Below are 13458 nucleotides of genomic sequence, written 5' to 3'. Positions count from 1 at the left end.
ACACAGTGAAAGATGGACTGAATCGACTACAGATTGACATCTTGGGCATCAGTGAATTAAAATGGACTGGAATGGGACACTTTCAGACAGAAAATCATACCATTTACTACCCAGGACACAAAAAACAAAGAAGGAACAGTGTTGCTTTCATAGTCAGGAAGGATATAGCAATGACAGTACTTGGGTACAATGCTGTCGAAAACCTTTAACATGACAGTTCTTCAAGTCTGCCCCAACAACAGATGCAGAAGAAGAGGGAGTTGATGAGTTTTATTCTCAAGTTCAGTCTGAAATTGACAAAACATGCAAGCAAGATGTGCCAGTGGTGGATGGGGACTGGAATACTAAAGTTGGAAATAGTAAGGAGGAAAACACAGTCAGACTGTATGGCCTAGGAAACAGAAATGAAGCAGGAGAACGATTTAGTTTCTGCCAAGCCAATGATCTCTTCGTTGCTAACACGTTCTTCAAACAACTAAAGAAGTGCCTATACACATGGACATCACCAGATGGAGTTCATAGAAATCAAATTGATTACATTATTAGTGCAAGGAGGTGGAAGAGCTGTTCTAACAGCAAAGATGTGGCTGGGGGCCAATTGTGGAACAGATCACGAACTGCTCATGTGCAAGTTCCAAGTCAAGCTAAAGCAGAAAAACAAAGCTATCCAGCTTCTATTATATGATCTTGAGAATGTACCCACCATTTTCAAGAAGAACATCAGGAACTGCTTTGAACTTCTGAACCTCATTGATGGGGAACCAGAGGAACTGTGGAATGAAATCAAAGAAGTTGTTAAGGACGAACATGAAAAGAGACTGCCAAAGACCAAGAAACAGGAGAAAGCAATATGGATGTCAGAACAGACAGTAGAAATTGCCAAGAAGAGGAGAGAAGCAAAGTAAAGAAAGATAAAGACCTCAGGAAGGAACTTAATAGGGAATTTCAGAAAGCTGTTAGAAGAGACAAGGAACAGTACTACAATGACATCTGTAAAGACCTCAAGTATGGAAATAGACATGGAAAAACAAAGCAAGTTTTCCAAAAGATCTCTGAACTCAGAGGGAGGTTCCAACCTCGACTTGGTATGTTAAGGGATGCCAAAGGACAGATAGTAACTGATTCAGAGAAGATAAAACAGAGATGAAAGGAGTATACTGAAAATCTGTACAGCAGGGACATCAACATCCAAGATTCTCTAGAAGATGTTCCCTACTTGCAAGAACCTCTAGTACGGGGAGATTAAGTTAGATCAGCACTCCGGTCATTACCAAGTTGGAAGGCTACAGGAATTGATGGAATAGCTACAGTAATATTATTATTTCTTGTTTAAACAGTCAGACAGGTGTTATTGACTGGTTTGTTTTATCCAAACATCGAGTCCTTCCCAAGGACCTGGGATGCCAGAATTTTATTGTCAATTGTTATAGATATTGTCGCAGAATATAGGCTGTTCCCAGTAAAGCTGCTTTTTGTATTATTAATTATTATTATTAGAACTTTTATACCGCCCTCAATAATAATAATTATTAAAACTTTTATACTGCCCTTATGGCAGGCAACAGAAGAAGAAACAGTCAAGACTCTAACCAAACTATACCAGCAAATTTGGAGAACGACACAGTGGCCAACAGATTGGAAGAGGTCAGTCTACATACAGTACCCATCCCAAAGAAAGGAGACTTAACAGATTGCACAAACCATTGCACAATATCCTTAATTCCACATGCTAGCAAAATAATGGTCAGGATCATCCAATGCAGATTAGAGCCCTATGTGGAAAGGGAAATGCCGGATGTTGAAGCTGATTTCAGAAAAGGCCAAGGAACAAGTGACATCATTGCCGATGCACGCTAGATAATTGATAAAGCCAAAGAATACCAGAAAGAAGACAATGTGTGCTTTATGGACTACAGAAAAGCCTTCAGTTGCGTTGACCATGTCAAGTTGTGGAATGTCCTTAGAAAAATGGGCAACCAAGAACATTTCATTGTTCTCTTGAGAAACCTATACACAGGACAGGAAGCCACAGTCCAGACAGAACATGGTGAAACAGACTGGTTCCAGATCGGCAAAGGAGTAAGACAAGGCTGTATACTTTCTCCTTATTTATTCAACCTATATGCTGAACATATACTGAGAGAAGTAGGATTGGAAGGAGATTAGCATCTTTTTAAAGTCAATAACCTGTGCTATGCTGATTACACCATTCTAATAGTTGAGAATGTGGATGATCTGTAAGCTCTAGTAATGAAAGTAAAGAAGTACAATGAAAAAATGGGCCTATGACTAAATATCAAGAAGACTAAACTAATGACAACTGGTAGAGCAACCAGCCTCAAAACTGATAATGAGGACATTGAAGCGGTGGGTAGTTTCTGCCTTTTAGGATCGACCATCAACAGTAAAGGATCCAGCAGTCAAGAAATACGCTGCAGACAAGCACTTGGTAGAGTTGCAATGAAGGCCTTGGAAAATATATTTAGATTCTGTGACAAAATTAGAATTGTTCAGACAATGTTTTTCCCAATGACATTCTATGAATGCGAAAGCTGGACTTTGAAGAAGCAAGATAGAAAAGGCATTGACGCTTTTGAACTTTGGTGCTGGAGAAGACTTTTGAGGATACCATAAACAGCCAAGAAAACAAACAAATGGATCATAGAACAAATCAATCAAGAATTTTCACTCAAGGCACAAATGACCAGGCTCAAACTATCATACTTCTGACACATTATGCGAAAACCCAGCTCCCTTGAGAAGTCCATAATGCTGGGGAAAGTTGAGGGATAGAGAAGAAGAGGACGTCCTGCAGCAAGGTGGATGGACTCAATTACGACAGCAATGAATGCACCACTGACAGACCATAAAGGGCAAGTTGAAGACAGATCAACCCGTGGAGAATCTATCTATGTGGTCGCTAAGAGTCGACACCAACTTAACGGCACTTAATCAATAAATCAATATCCTATTGTTCTTTCTCAATGGTCATGAGAAGGGCTCTAAGAATGGCAGCCTCACTTCTCTCTAAGAGAGAAATGAGGCTGAACAACAGTGACTTGTCCTAGGCCATGCAGTAAACTTCACAGGAAAACAGGACTTATTCAAGTTTACCAATACTAGCCACTACATCCAGCACAAAGATTCAAAGAAGGATAGTAAGGATAAAGAAAGGAAAGTAGAGTGAGCACTATTCTAAGAGCAGACACTGGGCTTTGCTAAGATAATTTTGCTAACAAGAAGACAAATAGCTGATGGCACTCTTTTAACTATGCCTTGAATAGTTTGAAACTCATTAGTGCTTTTAAAACATTATGAGGGAAGGTTCATTGTGAGATTGCATGAGAAAAGTATATGGAGGATTGCTTATTAATGTTGATTGTAGGGTTCTGTCAAATTCTAGTTCTTCATTTTGTGATAGCATGTTAAACATCTTCTTTGAAATAACCTATGAAAAACCAAAATGTATTCAGTTTTGACAGTCAGCAAGTAAAGTTTAAAAAATATTTGTGCAGTATTATCACAGGCATATACTGATCTCTCAACAAATGAAATGTAAACAGAAGTATTTCTGTATAATAATGTATACAACTTAAAATAGAACTTTAGCAATTTTGCTAATATCCCTAAGCTATAGCCACACTTCAATTTTGTCTTGCCTATCTCTTCCAAAATATATTCATATTATAATTCAAAGAGTTATTTATTTAATTCTGACTTTGCTTTCCCACAGAACTTTTTTGAAGTTAAGCAGCACTACCAGCAGTACGAATTTATTATGAGGGCACTATGTTCATTGACGGTGCTGAAACTTTAGGAAAAGGTATGTGATGCTTGTTAATTTAAATCCAGCATGTCGTTTTCTGTAGTTTACTCACAAATACTATAGGATTCTGAGGCAAATGCTCAACAGCAAACAAGCAGGGGGTGGGGAATAAAATCAAACCTAAATTCAATATTATACTTTCAAGAGTCACCTAGAGATATTTCTCTGTAAAATTCTTCCAGAATCTTCCTGGTCTTTGCTTATGGCACATCATGTTCTACGGATCAATCAAGCAGGGCAGGAGCCCTGGGCGGCCAGATCAGCTGCCCACACAACTGCTGGCTCCGTGACGGAGTTGGCAGGGGCTAGGGAGTTCGGGGGCTGCACGGTCCCTAGAAGCTCCAGTATGCCCTGCGCGAGCGCGCAGAACATACTGGAGAGACCCCCGAGCCAGGAGGCTGCTTTTCAGCCTCCTGCCAGGGGTCTACTCGTGGGTAGCCACAGCACGGCTACTCACAATTTAAAAAACCGGGTTTAAGGGGAGGGCTTGTTTGGCGGGTTAACTGCCAGGAAGCCACCCGGCTCGCCTGCGAGCCCGGTGGCTCCCACAATCAGGCAAAATTGGGCTAGGCTCCCCTGATCGTGGAAGTAGCCCCACCATCTAGTGAGGCATTTCTCAGGTTGAATAGGGACACTATTATATTAATAAGAAAGCCCCAAATTTAAAAGGTGCCTCTTTCTCAGGTAACAGAAGTTAATGTGGCTTTTAATGACTGGGCAGGATCTGAGACTGATCCTCGTAGTCCCAACCTTACACCACAAAATACAAGTTTCTGTGTTTGTTTCTTCCTTCTTTCTGTGGACTTGATACAGTCACAGTTTCTATTTGCTAACAAACATATTTTATCAGTCATTTGTATGGTAGATGGCTCCTGTTGATGAAAATCGGGATGCCTCCATTTCTGCTGAAATAATGAATACATGAATATGCCCTGGCATCTTTTTAAAATCATTGGTTACTGTAAATAAAGCTGCAGCAGTTACCTGCCAAATCTGAGTCTCTGTTTTCTCGATAAAATTACATGGGAAGTGGTAGATGCATGTCATTTTCTCTGAAAGCACAATTGAAAGTACTGTTTACCCTTTACAAAGGCATTCACTGTGCTTAACAGCTTCTTAAACTTCTCTTCTCCATAAGACAAAACAAATGCTTATGTAAGGTTTTACTTATATATACTTAGCATTGGTTTATTTGAAAGATGTTTTTCAAGAATAAAAGCCTGGTATATTACAATAAGCATTTATGATTTGCTTAAGTAGACTCTTGATGTTCTTATTATTTTTAAAAACAATTCCTACAGTAGATAAAATTTTAATTTTTTAGCTCTTTTTGACACAAAATAAGTCTTTTTAACTTATCTGTTTTAAAAGCACACATTTTGTTTTATTTGCTGGACATTAACTTTTGTGTATATAATCTATTGTTACAGGGGAAAAGTGGGAGGAGAAATAATCTCTCGAACATTATCTGTGCCTGCTGATGCATTAAGGGTTCAGAATCTGTGCTTGAACAATGAGAGTGTTAGGTAAGGCACACTCATTGCGCCAGACAAATTATAATACATATACAGCCTAAGTCTTCTTCTTTATCAATTGCTAGAGTTAAGATGATTTTCTTTGTTAATTGCATTTAATATATAGCATGAATACATTTACACATATGCATATCTACATATTTTACCTTACATTGTTGCTTCTAGACTAGATGAATAAAAACTTGATTGTGTTTCCTGTTGCTGACAAATTGTATATGATGGAATGGTTAATGAGGTACTTATACCCAGTACAGAAAAATAAAATGCAGTCTTGTTAGGCTGGTGGTCTTCATGTTTATGCAACACAGCACCACCTAGTAATTTAATGAAATGCTGTACAGCATTTTGCAAACCTAAACTCTGTATTATCTAGGCTCATGGATCTGTTCCCATAAGTGAATGGCAATATACCTGCAGGGAGAGGAGACCCAGCTCCTAACCTAGAAATATAATAATATTTGGTTATCAACATTTCAGGAGGCTGCCAAATTCAGGAAGCTTTCTCAAGATTTTGGTTGTGAAGCTTTTATTTGGTGCAATTTCACCTTATTAAAGGCCATAAGAAGAGCCCTGTTGGATTAGATGAAAGGTCCATCAAGTCCAGCATTTTGTTTCTTACAGTTGCTAGCCAGATGCCCCTGCAAAGCTTAGAAGCTGACAATAACCCTTCCCCTGCTGTTAGTCTCTCTAGCAACCAGTATTCAGAAGTTTACTGCCTCTAAACATGAAGTTTCCGCATGGTTATTATGGTGAATAGCTGATAACTAGCTTTACAGAACTTTGTTCACTGCAGAACTTTGACATAGAACAAAATACATATATGAATTGTTATCCTTTGTCTAACTGGGACATTTAAATCTAGAGCTGAATTATGTGATCTGAAATAACTTTATTGCTCATTATACTAAATTACATTTTTGGCTAACATCCAGAGCAAAGAGCTGCATATGGAATGAACAAAGCACAGTTGTACTAATGCAAGAGGATGAGGTCATTCACACAATCAAAAACTGTGTTCTACCTGGGTTTGGGAACTATGTGTGCTCCCATTTTTTGGTTGTGTGGAAGCAAGGTAGGAGGAACACCTACATAGGAGCTTTTCCTCCTATATTGCTCCCACACAATCACTTCTGCGCAGGGTTTCGTCTTACTTTCCTTCCACACAACCAAAAAATGGGAGCACACAAAGCTCCCAAACCCAGGTTTATTTCACACAGTTTTTGATTGTGTGGATGACCTTGATGGCTTCGTTGTGCTAAAAAGTGTGGATTTGCTACAGTGTCCTTTCACAAATGAGGTGTGTATAGTTGTGCACCTGTTGTGCAACCACAAGCAGGCTTGCAGTTGTGCAACACTGGTCTGGAATGCAAGCTCCAGATTTAGCGCAGCAGCTTTGCGCTAGTGCGACATCCTCCTGCATCAGTTAAATGGTCCGAATGTTAGTCACTTTATTTATTGCATTCATTGTCATTCACATGTATTCATTGTGTTATAAGCGCATATCTGTACACTGCATGATTTGGAAGAATTGATGCTCTCATATATTGCCACGTAGGCATGGTGCTTTTCAGCTTGCTCTGGTTCTCTGCTCTATCACATGGTTGACAAGAATGGCGATGGGAACTGGGCAGATATATGGTGTCCATCTTTCAGACTATGACTGGAAAAGAAGAAATGTAGTCACAAGGCTTAGGTTTTTAAATAGGATGAGGCTTAGTTTTCTCTGTTCTCCTAGGATCTGGAACAAATAAGGATCTTGTACTGGAAAAAAGAATGCTGCCTTCTACTGATTCAGACCATTGGTCCATCTAGCTCAGTATTGTATACATAGACTGGCAGCGATATCTCCAAGGATACAGACAAGAGTCTCTTCCAGCCCTATCTGGAGATGCCAGGGAGGGAACTTGGAACCTTCTGTATGCAAACATGCAGGTGCTCTTCCCAGAGAGGCCCCATCCCCTAAGGGGAATATCTAACAGTGCTCACATGCAATCTCCCATTCAAATGCAGAGCAGGGCAGACTTAGCAAAGGGGACAATTTATGCTTGCTACCATAAGAATATCTCTCCTCTGGACCTCAGATCTCATATTTTTAGATTGTGAGCCCTTTGGGGACAGGGTTCCATCTTATTTATGTATTGTTTCTTTGTTTAAACCGCCCTGAGCCATTTTTGGAAGAGCAGCATAGAAATTGAATTATTATTATTATTATTATTAATCATCTATAATAATAATATCATCATCTCAGGAGACAATATATACTGTATTAATATTAAATATCACATAGTTGCAAGACCATAGTCAGGCACCATGGTAATCAGTATTAAGTAAGCATTAATTAATTTAACCTGACACTGCTCCTGTAATTAAAGTATGGTTATCTAAATATCTCAGAATGGGTGTGGAGGCAAACAGTAACTATATTTTATTTGCCACATTTATATACCGCCCTATATAAAATCTCAGGGTGGTTTACTTTTTTTTTTTTTTTTAAGCAAACAGCAATCTAGGGTTCATCCCATGAAACTGAAGGTTGGGAAATTTAGGACTGACAAGAGGTAGTACTTTTTCACACCGTGCATAATTAATCTATGGAATTCTTTGCCATGGATGTGGTGATGGCCACTAGCTTAGATGGCTTTAAAAGGGGCTTAGACAAATTCATGGTGGACAGGTCTGTCAGTGGCTACTAGTCTGGTGGCTGTGGGCATCTCCAGCCTCAGAAGCACGATGCCTCTCAATATCAGTTGCAGGGGAGCAACAACAGGAGAGAGGAAATGCCCTCACCTCTTGCCTGTGGGCTCCCCAGAGGCTTCTGGTGGGCCACTGTGTGAAACAGGATGCTGGACTGGGTAGGCCTGATCCAGCAGAGCTGTTCTTATATTCTTATATAAGTAAAACCTAAAAATCATATGGAACAGATTAAAATTACCATAAATGAAACCTTAAAAAAAATAAACTAAAAGCCTGATAAAACAGGCATATTTTCAAAAGTCATTTAAAAAGCAATCAGAAATGGGGAGATTCTGATGTAATTTGGGAGTGTGTGCCAGAACCCTGGGGCAACCCTAGAGAAGGCCTGGTTTTGGGTCGCCACTAAGTGACCGGACCTGCCTTAATAGTCTTAATAGGGGGTGGGATTTATGAAGAAGAAGGTGCTCTCTTAAATACCCTGGGCCCAAACCATTCAGGACTTTATAGATAATAACCAGCACTTTGTATTTTGCCCAGAAACAAATTGGCAGCCAGTGTATTCTTCTAAAATAGGAGTAATGTGGTATCTATAGGTGGTCCCAGAAACCAACCTGGCTTCTGCATTCTGCACCAGCTGCAATATGCGGACTTCAAACAAAGGCAGCCCAACACAGAGTGCATTGCAGTAGTCAAGCCTGGATGTTACCAGCATATGCACCACTGTTTTAAGGTTGTTTGTCTCGAGAAATGGATATAGCTGGTGTATCAGTCAAAGCTGATAAAAAGCACTACCTCAGCCTGACCAGTGGTTGGCCAGGGAGAGGTTTGAGTCCAGGAGTACTCCCAAGCTATGAACTTTCAGGAGAAGTGTAACCCCATCCAGAACAAGCAGATCTAAACCACTTCCTAAGTTCCGGCCTCCCACAACAGGTACCTCCATCTTGATTGGATTCATCTTCAGTTTGTTCTGCCTCATCCATCCCATTACCAATTCAAAGCAAGCATTTAGAAAAGTTAAATCATCTCCTGACAAAGTTGATATGGAGAAACAGATCTGAATGTCATCAGCATACTGATGCACCCAGGATACTGATGCACCATGCTCCAAATCTAATGATGTCTCCCAACAGTTTCATGTAGATGTTAAAAAGCAATGGAGATAAAAGGCTCCATACAATCTCTCTCGCTTTGAAGAGTAACAATCTACATGCGACACCATCTGGAATCTACCCAAGTGGTAGGAGTGGAACAACTGCAAAGCAGGGCCTCCCCCCGCCAAGCCCCTCAGGCTATCCAGAGGGATATCTTAGTTGATGGTATTAAAAACTGAGAAATGGTATCGAAAGCTGAGAGAAGAACCAAAAGGGTCACACTCTCCCTTTCAATGCCTAATTGGAAATCATCCAGAAGGTCCAGGGAAACGAACATCAGGTTAGAATCAGAGCTACTGATTCTAGTCCCATCAAGTTAAAGACACAGTATAAGAAGAGCCCTGCTGGATCAGACCAAGGCTTATCCAGTCCAGCATTCTGTTTCTCACAGAAGGCAACCCTTTGGTTGCGATATATTGACTATATTCCAATATAAGTTTTCCATTTGCAAACTCACACAGATGATGTAATAAGATAATTACAGTAAATTGCCTCACCCAGTTAAAGCACTGCATAAAAGACAATTGTTAAAATTAGGAAAGTGAAGTGATTTGCCAGTCACATGGGACCCCTGTGACAGAACCAGAAATAAACTTCTAGCAAGTTAGCAGGCTGTCTGTTTGTTTCTAGATCACAAGAAGGATATTCCCACAACCTCCTGAAACATATTCAGAATGCATGAGTGCAAGCTGGATCTTGCATTGCTCAATGGCCATGCCCCTTTGACACTAATCTCCTAGTAGCAACTGATTCATTGTTCATGATAAGGGGCATATGTGTCCTTCATAGTGACTGAACACATTGAGATTCATTAGTGTATACCTCTAGATTCAGTGGTAAGTCTGATAATCTTAAAGCAGAGAAAACTCAGTGCCATTCTAACCTAAGTCTTGTCCTATGAAAGCTGGGTAAGGCTATCACCCAGTTCGCACTTACCTGGGAGTAAGTCTGACAGAAATGAGTGGGATTTATTTTATTTATTTATTTATTTATTTATTTTGTACACTGCCCCAAACTCCCGTCTCTGGGTGATTTACAGCAACATAAAACAAATTAAAACCTTAAAACAATTTAAAATGCCCTCTGCATATACATGCATAGGATTATGCTAGAAAGCTCACTAAACTCACAAGAGCTTACAACCAAACAAATATGTTTAGGAGTCAACTGTACACAATATGTATATGCCAGCATCCATACTAAGTTTGTCCTGATTAAGTTCCATAGAAATTAATAGTCATGACTATTTTGTTTTATTGTTTCCAGATGTTTAGTCATGACTATCAAGTCTGGATGCTGCCCATAATTTATTTAGGGGTGGAGTTTAAAATTTAAAAGAATAAGGAGAGCAGAAAATTCTGCGTAGCTTACACATAACAAACTGCATAGAACCCATACGTTTTTAAAAGCACAATCATTCCTTTTTCCTTTCCAAGCTGCTTGTTGACTTCTTCTGTGACAGACCATGGTACCTTTTTTAACAAAACAAAACAAAACAAAAAATGTATTCTGAAACAATATAGTGCAGTCCTAGCAAAGGTTTTAAGAACCGTATACAGCCATGGGTATTTAAAGACATGAATACGCCAGCTCATTCCAAACATTGTAAACAGGTTGGGCAGGTTTCGATATTCTGTTGAATTCACACTTACTTGTATTCACATTAACTCTGAAAAGCCTACTGCAAGATTAAATAACATCTTTATTCTCAGTAATTAGGTTCTTTTTAAATACTTGCACAATCACTGGCTTTTATCAAGACAGGAAATGAGAAAAGAAATTGTGGGTGAGCTGCTTTTTAACTGCAAACCCTTCAGTGTTAACAATCACTCAGGAGCATAGGGAACTCACTGGCAGCTGGGGGGACAAGCTCCTGCCTGCAGCTCCCCTGTAATTTGTGCACACCCACACCACATGCCCTGCATTGACCGATGCATGGGGCATGGCCCATACTGGATACATGAGGAGGCAGAGAAAGGAGCTCCCTGTCAACAATTCAATGAATTGCATGGAGAAAATCCACAGGGGCTGGATGGCCCTTTCCCCGGTACAGGCCATGCCTCCTGCATCTGACATGGGTTCAGGGGGCATGGCCACTAGCTGGGAGAGGGTCCATTCTAACCCTTTCCCAATCCTCCCCAGTCAGTGTTTCATTGAAATGCTGACTGGCTGGGCTCCTCCCCGCCCACCTCGCTAGGAGACAGGGAAAGAAGCCCCAGCCAACATTTCAATGAAACTCCTTCTTCTGTATGATCCCCATCGCACCTTGAGGTCATCTGGAGAGGTCCGTCTCCAGTCCATCTCCATCAGTACGTCTGGTGGCGACTCGGAACTGGGCCTTTTCTGTAGCTGCTCCTGGCCTATGGCATCCTGGCAGATATCCACAGTTTAGGCTCGCTGTCAGCCTTTACAAGAGTCCTAAAAACTTACTTGTTTGGCCTGGCTTTCCAAGGTTTTAAAATTGTTTTAAAGTATTTTAATTGGTTTAAAATGGTTTTTAATTGTTTTATATTGTTTTTAGCATTGTGTCTTAAATGGTGTGTGTTTTTAAATTTCTTGTATTGTATCATCCCAGAGCCTTTGGATGGGGCGGTTTATAAATGTAAGAAAGAAAGAAAGAAAGAAACCCCGATTACATTAAAGAGTGTGCGCTATTGATCCCAGCCAATGAGCTCTTTGTTTGCCTACTGGGTGCAGGAGGGGGCAAGGAGATGCCCTGGGCGAGGGAGTGCCTTGGCGGCCACCAAGACCCTGGTGACCCAGGGACTATTATCCCTTTTTGCTTCATTGTCACCATGCCCCTTCACTGGTATCTTTGTTTTATTTTCATTATGTTTCACTTGCTGATTTCTTTATGTTTCATTTTATGATATGATACTCCCTCCTTCTAATCCTTCCTAGGAAATCACTGTCAGGTAAGTGAAACCACTCCCTGAGAGACAAATATCATCTAGACAAGTCATTGTTTTTCTGTAGGAAGTGTTTCCTTATCCTCCTTCATGCTTCTTAGAACCAAAACAGATGAGACCCCCAGTCTATGACCAGATCTCCCATGTTTCTATTTTCTAGTTAGAAGCAGTGATGGGATTCTGAATTGGATCAGTGTAGCAGCACTCAAGAGTGGAGTGGGTTTATTTCCTCTGCACCATTTTCTCCAACTAAATAAGAAATTATGCAATTTCCCAAGGAGCAGCAGTAGCAAAAGCCATCCAAAACAAATGTATTTTTAACATAGGGTAGGTCAAAATGTCAGCAGGGAGGGGAAAAGCTGGATCTGCTGAGGGAGGGAGTTGACTATGCCATTAACTATTCTGAAAAACTCTGTTGGGTGAAACAATAATGGTTGCGAAACAGCTATGCCTTGCTGCCATCAGTGTCACAGAGTAAGTCTGAGAGCCAAATAAGATACACCTTCTGCTAAACAGACCTGCTTGTTTGTTTTCTTAATTTTCTCTGCACCCCTTATCAGGGGGTCCAATCCTGATAAGAATTGCAACATGGAGAGGTGTGTGTGGATCAGGCTCTCTCTTTGGTTGCTGTCTGCCCTGAGAAGAAAACACCCATTTTATAATCTGAACTATGCGTTGGCTCAGATCTGTAGTAGGACAACTACATGATTTGTCACGGTGCCATGAAGTTCTGCACTATTCCATCAGGCTGGCCTCAGCTTTGGTGATGTTACCCAACCAGATCTATCTGCAACAGAGTTGATTTCCTTTCCTCATGACTCATTCATAACTAAAAAAAATTTTTTTAGTTAGATCTCTGTTTTTATATTTTACCTTAATATTTTAATTGTGTAATTTTTATAGTCTTGTTTTAATTTTTCTTTGTGAACCGCCTTGGGATTGTTTTAATGAAAAGTGGTATACAAATTTAACAACAACATACATACATACATACATACAGTCAGGTCTCAGTTATGCAAGCTGGGGTCCCTTAACAGCTATTAAGTGGGTAAGAAACAATGATTTAAACTATTCCTAGTTTAACAGGATTTATCTATTAGAACAATCAAAAAGGTACCTATGGAAACTGTAGCATCTCTGTACTAGTAGGAGATTCCAAAAATTAATTGGACAGTCCCTGCTAATAATTTTCTCAACAGAGTAACCCTGCCTCAGGGCAGTAAGTTGGCCTTAATTTCTAGTTTCTTCCAAACCCTTGGGATCTTCCAGAATGATTTGTTCTTGAAATAACAAGTTTTAAGCCATAAGCCATTTATATTTAGATGAGCAGTTCAGATCAAGAG

The 13458-nt window shown here is 40.1% G+C and overlaps 1 long non-coding RNA gene across 3 annotated transcripts in view; it reads left to right on the top strand.

Annotated features, from left to right (window-relative positions):
• The window catches only part of LOC128350676 (uncharacterized), a 63041-nt gene that overhangs the window by 3214 nt on the left and 46369 nt on the right, over positions 1 to 13458 (top strand). For all 3 annotated transcript variants that reach the window (XR_008319380.1, XR_008319381.1, XR_008319382.1), the window contains exons 2-3: positions 3734 to 3823; positions 5257 to 5352. This is a non-coding gene — a long non-coding RNA (uncharacterized LOC128350676). The remainder of the gene's footprint in view (positions 1 to 3733; positions 3824 to 5256; positions 5353 to 13458) is intronic.

This window comes from Hemicordylus capensis, chromosome 3 (genome assembly GCF_027244095.1).
Source record: "Hemicordylus capensis ecotype Gifberg chromosome 3, rHemCap1.1.pri, whole genome shotgun sequence".
Taxonomy (NCBI): Eukaryota; Metazoa; Chordata; class Lepidosauria; order Squamata; family Cordylidae; genus Hemicordylus; species Hemicordylus capensis.
The sequence above is the reverse complement of the archived record's forward strand: the minus strand, read 5'-3'. Positions and strand labels throughout refer to the sequence as shown.